The sequence below is a fragment of the Taudactylus pleione genome, unplaced genomic scaffold, assembly GCF_031769625.1.
Source record: "Taudactylus pleione unplaced genomic scaffold, aTauple2 ptg000296l, whole genome shotgun sequence".
Taxonomy (NCBI): Eukaryota; Metazoa; Chordata; class Amphibia; order Anura; family Myobatrachidae; genus Taudactylus; species Taudactylus pleione.
In genome coordinates, this window is record NW_028284698.1 from 13,043,852 (window position 1) to 13,055,424 (window position 11,573).

Here is an 11,573-nt window from a genome sequence, read left to right on the forward strand (position 1 = left end):
ACCTCTGCAATATATATTCACAGGAGGGGCCTGCCTGTGCCTCCCACTTGGGCAAACCTAACAGCCCTTGTCTGTAAAGGGGACAGGGCTCAGAGGCTAACGCGGAATTTCTACAGAAGGAGTTTCAAATGCCTGATTTTTAACATGTTACCAGTAAGCGGGCATAGGGCCTGATTCAGAGCCACTCGTAAGCGGCCGCTCGTTCGTTCCGAGCGATGTTTGCCCAATTTCGCATGCGTACGGATTGTAATACGCATGCGCGAACCAGTCAGTGCGGCCGAAAATCATTAGTTCGCTAAATAGCGAATGCCTGCTATTTTGAGTGACAGTAGGAGGCGTATGTGGGTGGTAACAGGGGAAGGTGCTTGAAAACGGGGAATGGAGATCCAAACGCAGGCGTGCTTATGGGTGTGCATAATTAATACAGCAGCGTCATTGACCACGTCACTGGGTTATTTTATAGTCAGAACTGCTCGCAAGATTGTGGTAGGAAAAACCAACCACAAGAATAGCGAGCAGTTCATACGCTGGTCGATGTACTCGATTAATCTAATAAATAGCGGACATGACGTAGGATGCGAGCGGCCAGGGGACGTAATTATCCAAAAAACGACCACAAGTTTTGTTCGCTCGTTCAGACTTATAGGTGTGAACAGACTGCAAAGAGCGAACGGTTCATTTGAATAGCCACCCCTTTTTTGTGAACGAACAACCGCAAATAGCGTCTGGCTCTGAATCAGGGCCTTAATCAGCACTGAAAACCAGCTATAACAGACATCATATGAATGTACGGAATGAAATAATTCTGGCCTATACAACCAGTACAAGCAGACACGGTAATTATATGTAAAAGTAGAGCCATCCGGTCCGAGCTGAATCCTTTTATTTCATATGCGGGCTCCACTACCAATCATCTGAGCAATTGGGGAATCTGGGGGAGGGCAGAAAAAGAAACCGTGCACTGCCCTGAACATAGACGTACAGATTGGTCTCTTTTTGTACTTGATAGGGTATTATTCAGTATTATTAATTAATCCTATAGATGGGCTATATCATTGCACCCCGAACAGTACATGTTTTCCAGATCACCCTATCGGTGCACAACTATGTTCATTAGTCTTTCCAATTTATTTACTACTTGCTGCATCACTACATTCATTACATGTTTTTCAGATCTCCTAGTCGGTGCACCACGTTATTCATTACTGGCTTTGCAATTTATTTACTACTGGCTGCACAACTATATTCATTGCATGTTTTCCAGATCTCCTAGTGACATATGTTAAAAGATCAACAGGGACTGAAGTTAGTTAATAGGTGACACTACTAAGAGGATCCTAATTTGTGTGGCCCCTTACAATATGGGGCACTAATAGGGCAGACTGGGTACCTGGGAGGGCATCCTGCCACGCCTAGAGCAGGCAGCAGCAGCCCCCCCAAGTATTAAAATGGCGGCTGCACTTGGGGCAAAGCCACGCCCCCTTCGCGGCCCTAATCGTGGGTGCGCAACAGCCCGCAGGCCGCTCATTGAATCAACCAGCGGGGCAGCCACCACTACCTGCCGCTGGTTAAAAATGATAGAGACGGAGCCAGCGGCAACATGCTGAGCCGCACTCCGTCTCACTGCACAGTCGGGGTCGAAGCTTCCGGCCTTGGCTGTGCTAAGGCGCGCGGCCGTGCCGAGCACCACGTGGAGGCACGATTGGAGGCAGCGGATACCGCCGGCCGCCTCCATACAGCAAATATAAAAGGGCAAGGCTGACAGCTGCGGCCCTGCCCTACTTGCCTCAGGCCCTTTCCGCGATAAGCGCGGCGGCCTGCAGGGGAGGTAGAGGAAGGAGAGTGATGGGCAGCAGGGGAGGGAGATGAAGGAGAGTGATGGGCAGCAGGGGAGGCGGCTGTGTTAGCCCCACAAACAGCCGGCACAGACACAGAGGAGCATGGGGGACATTAGGAAGGAGAGAGGGAGAGACCAGGAACAGTGGGATAGAAGATTGAGGGAAAGCATGAAAGAATAAGGGAATAGAATGAAAGTATAGGGGAAGAGAATAAGAGAATAGCAGGAGGGGAGAGAACAGGAGAAAGAGACAAGCAAAGGAGATTTATACAGGAGATTCACATCATATTATACTTCACTGTTCTGGAAAAAAACTGTAACAAAGAGGCAGATTTACATACATCACCCCATTATATACTCTTAGCCCACTCCCCATGAAACATTCATTGGCTGCATAAGACCAGCTAAACTTAAAGGGGCAATATCCAACACGTTATTAAACTGTCAACACTAAAAACACTTGTGGTTTAATGTCCCTTAGGCTTAAATTTACATCCTTCGGTCTTACATCTCTCAGACCGATCGGTATGGAATACCGTTGGACGCATATCTGGCGGTTCTAATCCCGACAGCGGAAGACCGGCAGTGTAGATCCCGACAGGTAAGTATTTTCTCCATTTGCCAACCTAACCCTCTCTTAGGGGTGCCTAACCCTAACCCCCCCTGTAAGTGCCTAAATCTAACCCTTCCCTGCAGCCTAAACCTAAGTCTCCCGAGGGGGTGTCTAACCCTAACCTCCCCCCGGCGGTGCCTAACCCTAATTCCCCCTTCCCCTAGCCTAATCCTCCCAGGGGGGTGCCTAACCCTAAGTTCCCCTGGTAGCCCCTAATCTAACCCTCTCCCCCCGTGGCTGTCCGCGCCCGCCTTCCGGCTTACCTTCGATCGGCATGCCGGGCGTCAGGCTCCCGGCGTAGGTAAATTGACAGGCGTCAGGATTTCTGCGCTTCTCATTAGACCCGTGCCGGGATTAGACAGTCGGGATGCCGACGGTCGGCATTTGGACTGTCGGCTTCCCGACTGCCACCCCTGTCAGAGGCAGTTGTATGCCTCATTGTAGTACCAATTAAAATAATTAACAAATAATTTATATCAAATAAAATAAATCACAATAAATTACTACAAATATGCTCTTTGATAAAGCCTCCAATACAGAAGCGAAACGCCAAATTCTCGGATACTTACCTGAGGAGCGATCATCAATAGCCGATTCTTATATTGCTGCTGGAGCCAATAATTGCATCAAAGCGGTGGTTTGCCAGAAACGCTGGATGCGCTCCTTACAGCGATTTGTGGGGCTGTTACAGTTACTGCCCTCAGAGCTCCTATTCCAGCCAAGCGTGAACAATAACATTGATGCTGGGTGTATATCCATGGCAATGCCGCAGAGTGATGTGGCTAACACCGCTATAGACCTGGAGGTCTGAAAGTGAGGGAACGTAATATACTCACCTTTTAGGATCTGTTCTGGTGAGATATTTATTGGACCGACTGCTTCAATAAATTTGTTGATGGTTCCTTTGTGGACATTTAAGACAAGCTATTAAATATAGTGGCATTTAATCACTTTTCACATATCGGCAAAGTATGATCCACCATGGTATATGGTATGATTTAGTGAGTATTATATACAGTGTCTTTTATTTGTAGTCATTTATTGTGATTTATTTTATTTGATATAAATGATTTATTTTTTTTAATTGGTATCTTGATCTCTATTTATTTTTGCTATTCCCAGTGTATGTATGGTTTAATTAATGGGATGGAATTAGCGTAACATAATTTCCATATATTTTGTAGTAACAAGTTTCTAGCCTTTTTGTGAGCTTACACAGGCTCACAGGTGTTTGCAGCTATAAAGTATGTAATTATTCTATTGATGGATTAGCGCCCTGCTTAGTGTTCTTCATATCTTAAGGCCCCCATACATCAGAGATTGATTGCAGCAATCATGCAATTTGCAATCGATTGTGTATAAAAATCTTTTCCGTTTTCAATCGATTGCAGATTGCAGAATTGCCACAATCGATTGAAAAAGGGAAATATTTTTATACACAATCGATTGCAAATTGCACGATTGCTGCAATCAATCTCTGATGTATGGGGGCCTTTATATGGGCTAGTGTATACAATATACAGTATTGATTACACTAGTATCATGGTGGGAATCGGTAAGGGATGCCGGCAATCGGGATCCCGGCTGTCAGTAACCTGACACCGGCATCCAGACAGGGCTAGCATACAGATACTCACTACCCTAACCCTCCCTCTTTGGTGCCTAACCCTAACCTTCCCCTTAGTAGCTGACCTAATCCCTTCCTCCCCGCACCCTAACCCTCCCACCTTAGTGCCTAACCCTTCCTCTAGTGCCTAACCCTCCCCCCCACCCCGCTAATTACCTTGTCATCACTTGGATTGTGATAAATGACAGGAAGCCGGAGGTGGTAATATCAGTGTCGGCATCGCGCCCACCGAGATACTGACTGTATCCCTCATGGTGAGTAGGCCCGGCAACAGGGGGGTCCAGGTGTACTAGTGTACAGGGCCCCGAGGTCCTAGGAGGCCCCGGAGTGTACCGCTGCCTGTGCTGCTGCAGTGATCTGCAGGGTGCAGGCATGTACGGGCTGTGCTGATCAGTGCAGCAGCAAATCCAGTGGTGAGCAGGGCCAGGGGGGCAGGGTGCCATCTTCCTAATTACCTGCTGCCGGCCGCACACTACATACACATTTGCAGCAGGACCGGCCTGGTCTGAGTCACTCACTGCTAGCAATGCTGGGGCTTGGACTGGAGAAGCTCAGCACTGTGGTGGGGGCAGGGCTGCTGCCTAATGACTGCTTCTATCTACCAGCCAGTGATCTGAGGAGTCTGATGTAAGCTGAACTGTCTCCTTACATCACTGGCTGAGAGACAGAAGCAGTCATTAGGACCGCCCCCACCCCAGTGCTCTGCCTCTACTCTGTCTCCACTCCCACACAGCAGCAGCAGCAGCAGTCTGGACTCAGCACTGCAGAAGATAGAGAGGAAGCTCCAACAGGTAGGTGCAGCCTGGGGGGAGGGGAGAACAGAAAACGTGGGGGATGGGAGAGCACAGTGTGAGAGGGGGGATGGGAGAGTACAACGCTTTTGGAACGGTGGCTCACTTTGCTTGCCACAGGTTTATATTCCTCCTCTATGTCCACGTAGATAGCACGGAATGACGTTGGACAGTAACTGATGACATCAAGGTACAAATACTGGAATCTATCCACTTCCGATGGGGAGAGCACATTGGGATGGGAGAGCACTGTGGGGGATAGGAAGTCACAGTGTGGGGCGGGGAATGGGAGAGCACAGTGGGGGATAGGAGAGCATAGTGTGGGCTTGGGGAATGGGAGAGCACAGTGGGGGATAGGAGAGCACAGTGTCATACCTCCCAACTTTTGGAGATGGGAAGGAGGGACAGGGCGCGCGTCTGAAAAAGGCGGGGCTTCCTGAAAGGGGCGGGGCCAAATAAAACGGGGCGGGGCCTCGTGGCTTCCCCCCATTTTCGGCACTATAGGGGGCGTGCCCAGCAGTCTCTGAGATGCTGGGCAGCCTCCCAGGCTCTCCCTACGCTAGTGAACAGATGCCGTGCGATGCGCACGGCATTTGTTCACCTTCTGCACACCCGCTGCTCTGCTAGGCAGAGCAGTGGGTGTGCTCTCCCCAACTTCCCCCCCACCGCGGGACACTGCCTCCCGCGGGCGGGACAGCGGGACAGTCCCAGAAAAACGGGACTGTCCCGCTGAAAGCGGGACAGTTGGGAGGTATGCAGTGTGGGGCGGGGAATGGGACAGCACAGTGGGTGATAGGAGAGCACAGTGTGGGGCGGGGAATGGGAGAGTACAGTGAGGGATAGGAGAGCACAGTGTGGGGCGGGGGATAGGAGAGCACAGTGTGGGATGGGGATAGGGGAGCACATTGAGGGATGAGCTATGAGAGAGTATAGTGTTAGATGGTGGAGCACATTGGGATATGAAAGCACAGTCTGGGATGGGGAGCTTATGTGTAATATATATATATATATATATAATATGCTTATGCAAAGGAGCTAATACCAGTCCCCATCCTGCTTAGGTTAAGTACGCTGAGAATCAAGTAGCCGGCGGAGAGAAGCCAGCACCGAGAGGAAAGAGAGGATCCAGCACATGGTGAGCTGAGGAGTGGAGCTGACCCAAAGAGAAGACACCCAGGCAGAGATGCTGCGGCAGGTAGACATAGAAATAGGTAAGTGTGGGGCATGGAGGGACACTGTGGCTCAGAGGTTCCCCAGAGAAACTACATTTAGGTAAGGCACACTCTCAGGTGGCTAGCCTGTACCTGCCAGGCAACACATGGGATCCCCTAAAAAATGTGTGTCCCGGGCCCCATGATTTCTGTTGCTGGCCCTGATGGTGAGTATATTATAGACTGTCCATATCTGTATTCAATACTGTGTCAGCTGTTCTTACTGCACTGTTCAGCACTGAGGCCAATATTAGCTGGGTGCAGGGGTGGCTGGCCCCCTAAGCCTCAAAGACCCCATAGCAATAGCACCCCATGCAACCACTATAGCTAAGCCCCTGTAGTCGGGTGCTCCATAGAGTAGGACCATTCATTCCATTAGTGGTCTGTTCCCCAGGTATAGTACCCAGAGCTATTCAATTACAGAACCAAGAGCAGCCCAGACACCACAAATTATGCTCATTCCTGCTCACACCTCTGGGGGGCGCAAACATAAATAAGCATTAACTTCATTGCTGCTCCTGGGTTTGTAATTAAATAACTGCGACCACTTTACCAGTGGAAACAGATCGCGCGACTCAGCCCGTGACTAATTGAATTTGCCCCCATTAGGGGTATTCAATATGCGAGCGAAAACTCAGTTTTTGCGTTAATATCGCACCTATGACGTCATTATCGCAGGTTTTAGTTTTACACTGTATTGAATTTCAAAGACTTTTCGCAGGTTCGAAAAGTCTTTGAAAAAAAACGGGGATAACTTTTCACCACTGAATAGGTGGCGAAAAAAAGTGTAGAATTGGGGTTTAGGGGTGCAGGCTTAAAAAAAATAGCCTGCACCCTTCAGAATGACCCCTTGAAACGATCTGTGTCAAAAAAAAAACACCCAGGTGTTTTTTTCATTGCAGCTCCTTGCGGAAGGTGGGTTTTTCACAATTATTTTCAAGTCTCTTTACCAACTTTAAAATATGCTGACCCCCATTTTCAAGTACCCCAAATTTGCTGGGCATAGTTATTTCCCCCCCCAAAAAAAATCTAAATGCTCTTCTGCACCACTTTCTTCAAAGTCGCATTTCTGTACTTGCCGCGTCTATTAGAAACCCCAACTTCCTGCTGGAGTTAAAAATGGGGGTACCCATAGTGATCCCCCATGTGTAGACATCTTTAGGGGGGTCCCTAGAATATTTTCCGAAAATTCCCGTTTTTGTTATCCTGTTAAAAAAATTTGTAAAAATTTACAAAAAAAATGACATAAGGTCCCCCCCCAAAAGCCAAACCAGCCCCAGGCTTTCCAGCCAGTGGTGGTTTCTAAAAATACGGGGAACAAAATGTGTAGGGTTCCACCGTATTTTAGAAACCAACACCAGGTTGCAGGGACTAGTGCTGGTTTTAAATATATGGGGCAAAAACGACGTGGGGTACCCCCTATATTTAAGACCAGCACCAGACCCAACCGACTGGGGTGTAATGCCACAGCCCGGAGACCCAATCACCGGGGCTCCAGGTCCAAAGCATCACACCCCAAGTCGGTCAGCGCAAGCCGGTGATCTCGGGGGAGTTGGGGACCCCCAAGAAAGGGTCCCCCCTCTCCCGAGCACCACAGGCTTACGCTGAAGCCTGGGGCTCATCCCCATACCCCTGGAGTGGTGGGTATGGGGGTAGTAGGGGGGCCAAATAATGTAACACTATTGTACTTTACAGTGGAACTACAAGTGCCAGCATGCCTGCCATTTTGCACTTGTGGAACTACAAGTGCCAGCAGACATGCGGCACCTGTAATTTCACTGTAAAATAAATAGTTAAAAAAAGACAAAACACACACACCGTGCCCAGTATAAGTTTATTACATAGACCTACCCATTCACACATACTTACCTATACCAGAAGTTTCTGTCCCTTTCTCCAGTAGATCCTTACAACTTGGCCCTGCAAGGAAGATTTCATACTCACCTACATCCAGCGCTGGTCTCCTTAGTAATCCATGGGATTTAAAAAAAAAAAAATGAGTTACCCGAGCCACGCAACACAGCTATCTGTATGTGTGTTGTCACAAAAAAAATTAGGTAAAAATATTGCCAAACTAACTCAATTATTTCTGGTGGGGTCCCCAAGTATGGGGCAGGTGTTTTATTCATTGCGCAAAGTAGCGGCAGGTGCATTTTTGCAGAATTTTTTTAAATTACCTTTAGGAACATAAAAATATGCTAGTACCCATTTTCATGTACCCCGAATTTGATGGGACCACTTAAAAAAAATGAAAAAAAACCCCTAAGTGCTCTTCTATATCACTTCTTCAATGTCGGGAAAAAAAACACCTGCGCGGCTATTTAATTAGATCATTTAGCTGTCAGAGGCCATTTGTTATCATTTGGCACCATAGCCTCCCCACTCACACCCATATACAGAGATTGCGGACACAGACTGATACAGGACCAGCAGACTTCATGGTCAGGTGGTGAGAGAAATGGAGGAGAAGCAAGCCACGTTTTCAACTAATTTGGTTACGGCTGCATATTCCAACCACCTGCCCACAGTTATTGCCTACCTGGTTCAATATTTACTACGTTATGTGAATACCCTGCCTACAGTTTTTGCCCTCGGGAGCTGCGACCCACCTCTTTCTAGCAGTTCTGGAATCCTGTACATTTGGGCATTATATCATCTGGGGCTTATTCGCCCTGAACATCCAGCCCCAAGTTTTTGCCCACCAGTTGGTAAAAAGATTGCAATATAGCTATATATAACTTTTTTTGGGACAATCATGGCACCAGGAAGTTTCACTTCATGATCAGACTATCCCCAATCAAGGACTTTGTTCCCGAACACCCAGCCTAAAGTTTTCGCCCACAAGCGTAACCTTAAGACTCATTACATATCAAAACAATTGTTAGCCATACTATTCCATTACACTTTCCAATTGACACTCAAACAATAGACTCCAACACCACAGAGCGCTTTTTCTTTTTTGTTTATTTGTTAAAGGAATTTTTGGGCTTTTTCCTGAAAGAGCAGCTAGTGGTTCAACATCTTGTCTTCCCCCTATGAGCGCCAACTGCTATTATCTGGTTTTGATTTCCGGCTATTTAAAAACCCCGACTTTCTTCTGCAGGCAAAAACAGGGGGTACCCATAGTGATCCCCGAGGTCTGGACATCTTTAGGGGGCTCCTACAATTATTTCCAGAAAATTCCAGGTTTTTTTCGCCGATCCAAGTATCGCCGGATCCGGTTTTCGACGATTTCAAATTGAATACGGGGATAAGCTGGAGCGCGCGCGATACTTTTTCGCTGGCAAAACCTCCGATGTGTGGCGAAAACCTCGCTGTCGAGGTTAACGTTTCATATTGAATACCCCTCTATGTGTTTTTATTCTTTCCCCTATGGATTACCACCCTCCCCCTGAATTTGATCAGACCAAGAAAGAATAAAGATGTTAGGTAACTATATATAATGGGAGCAGCATTTTTTTCTTCAGCGGCGGTAAAACCTAATTATTAGTCACAGGGAAGATTTATTTCTTTAGGATCAGGTGAATCAATAATTAAAATCAGGGAAAATATTAAGGGGCCTAGTCATCATCACTTAATTTTCACAAAAGCAGGTGAGAATGCACATTTTTATCTGCATTTGTAAAAATTAAGTTATCGGGCCATTCATCAAGAAGGTTATGCAGGAGATATTGCAGATATCTCCTACTTACCTTCCTCTCGTGGAATGGCCCACTGTCCCCATACACTAGTACAGGGACAGAATTCATCAAGCTCCGAAAATATTATATTTTCGGAGCTTGACTGCGGGAGCATTCACCTTCTTCAGATGGCGAATACTGCTGCTCCAGCATCGCAACTCGCTCCTTCCCTATAGGAAGGAGGTCTGGTTTGTGAAGAAGGATCCTTTTGGATCCCTCCACCCCTGTCCAGCTCCTTCCGCCAATCGTCGGGGAGCTTGTGCGCATGCGTGACCTGTAGAATATCATTACATGGAATGGTTATGCAAAATCAAAACTGACAGATTGAATGGAATTGTGCTGCAGCTTTGCTCATGTCTAATAGCATCCAAACTCAGACATACAGTAACTCCCCTGTGACTATTGGAACTTCATTGCTTACCTTTCCAAAACTACCCTGGCCTAACTGGTGGTAAAATGTAAGTCTCTGGATGGTTTCAGAGGCTCTACGGCAGGATGACTGAGCACTGCTGGTTCCTAATGGAGACATAAAAGAACATGTCAACATCTACCATATATTATAGATCATTAACTGAGGGGTTTATTACAGCAAAAAATCACATAAAGACCTGGGCATCCAAGTGACATGAAGATTTCTATTCCTGTATCCTACTACCTACTGAGTGCCAAGTGCAGTAATAATATTAATTAATACTATGCCTCCCAGCAGCCCCCTCTCCAGTGAGAAGACAGAGGGGAGGCCACCAGGAGCCATGGAGACCACCACGGCACAGAGTTTTCAGAGCTGAAAACCCAGCAATTACTTTTTTTTAATTGGATACTGCAGGTATCGGTAGAGAGCATACCCGCGGTATTCCACAATTGGGCGCAAGGTTTTTTACATCGCTAAACCTCGCATCCAATTGAATATGCCTCATAGTAATAATATACACATACAGTAATAAATGCATACATATCAAAACTCTTTATTTTGTTTAAAGATTCCCCTTTGTGAAATACAGGACTGCCTACAACATTTATGTTTCCATATGTGGTCACATGACAGTGCTGCTAGTGTAAGCCAATCATAAGTCAGCGACTGATCATAAGTGCTGCACACTGTCATATACAGTAAAATAAAGCCTAGTCCTCTCTTGTCAGCAAGAAAAATATATTAATCGCAGTTGTAGCAGGACCCATTGCAGTGCCACAGTAATAATGAGGAAGTCAGAGTGGGACTGTGGGATAGTCACTGAAAAGCGGGACAGCCCCGCCAAAAGTAGGACAGTAGGGAAGTATGCCCGAGCTGTGCCAGAGCCAGGCACTTCAACCATCAAGTAAATATCAGGTATGTTTATAAACACGTACTACTGCCATATACTATATGAGTGATACAGTATACTGTATTTGCAGTGATAACTTAATTAAATAAGATTTTAGATCTATGTTTTGTATAAACTTGTCATTCAGAATTCTGAAATGTAAAGCGCAATGAAAAATAATAAATATAAAGTGACCAGGGCCGGATTTACAATAAAGCAACCTAGGCACCCACCTAGGGCCCGTTGGGTTCTAAGGGGCCCATGGCTGCCTCCCCCTCTGAAATCCAGCCCTGGGGATAACCTGCTGCAGCATGCACCGGACAGAGGAGAAGTCACACACTTACACAGTAAGTATATCAGCAGTAGCATGGCCCTTCAGCTGGCAGCCCGAGGACACAGTAAGTTACTAAGCCAGTCTCCTCCGCTGTGGCTCTCCTCCCTCCCCCCATTGTAGCCAGCCTTCCTCTCCGCAGCATGCTCAGCCCACTCCAAACCCCCCGTCTCCCGCATCCG

At 47.1% G+C, this 11,573-nt stretch overlaps 1 protein-coding gene across 1 annotated transcript in view; it reads right to left on the reverse strand.

Moving 5' to 3' along the window:
• The window catches only part of LOC148511724 (protein kinase C delta type-like), a 35,170-nt gene extending 24,905 nt beyond the window's left edge, over nucleotides 1-10,265 (reverse strand). The window contains exon 1 of the mRNA XM_088482928.1: nucleotides 10,181-10,265. The gene's annotated coding sequence lies outside the window, so the exon portion shown is untranslated. The remainder of the gene's footprint in view (nucleotides 1-10,180) is intronic.
• Nucleotides 10,266-11,573: the final 1,308 nt, after the last annotated feature.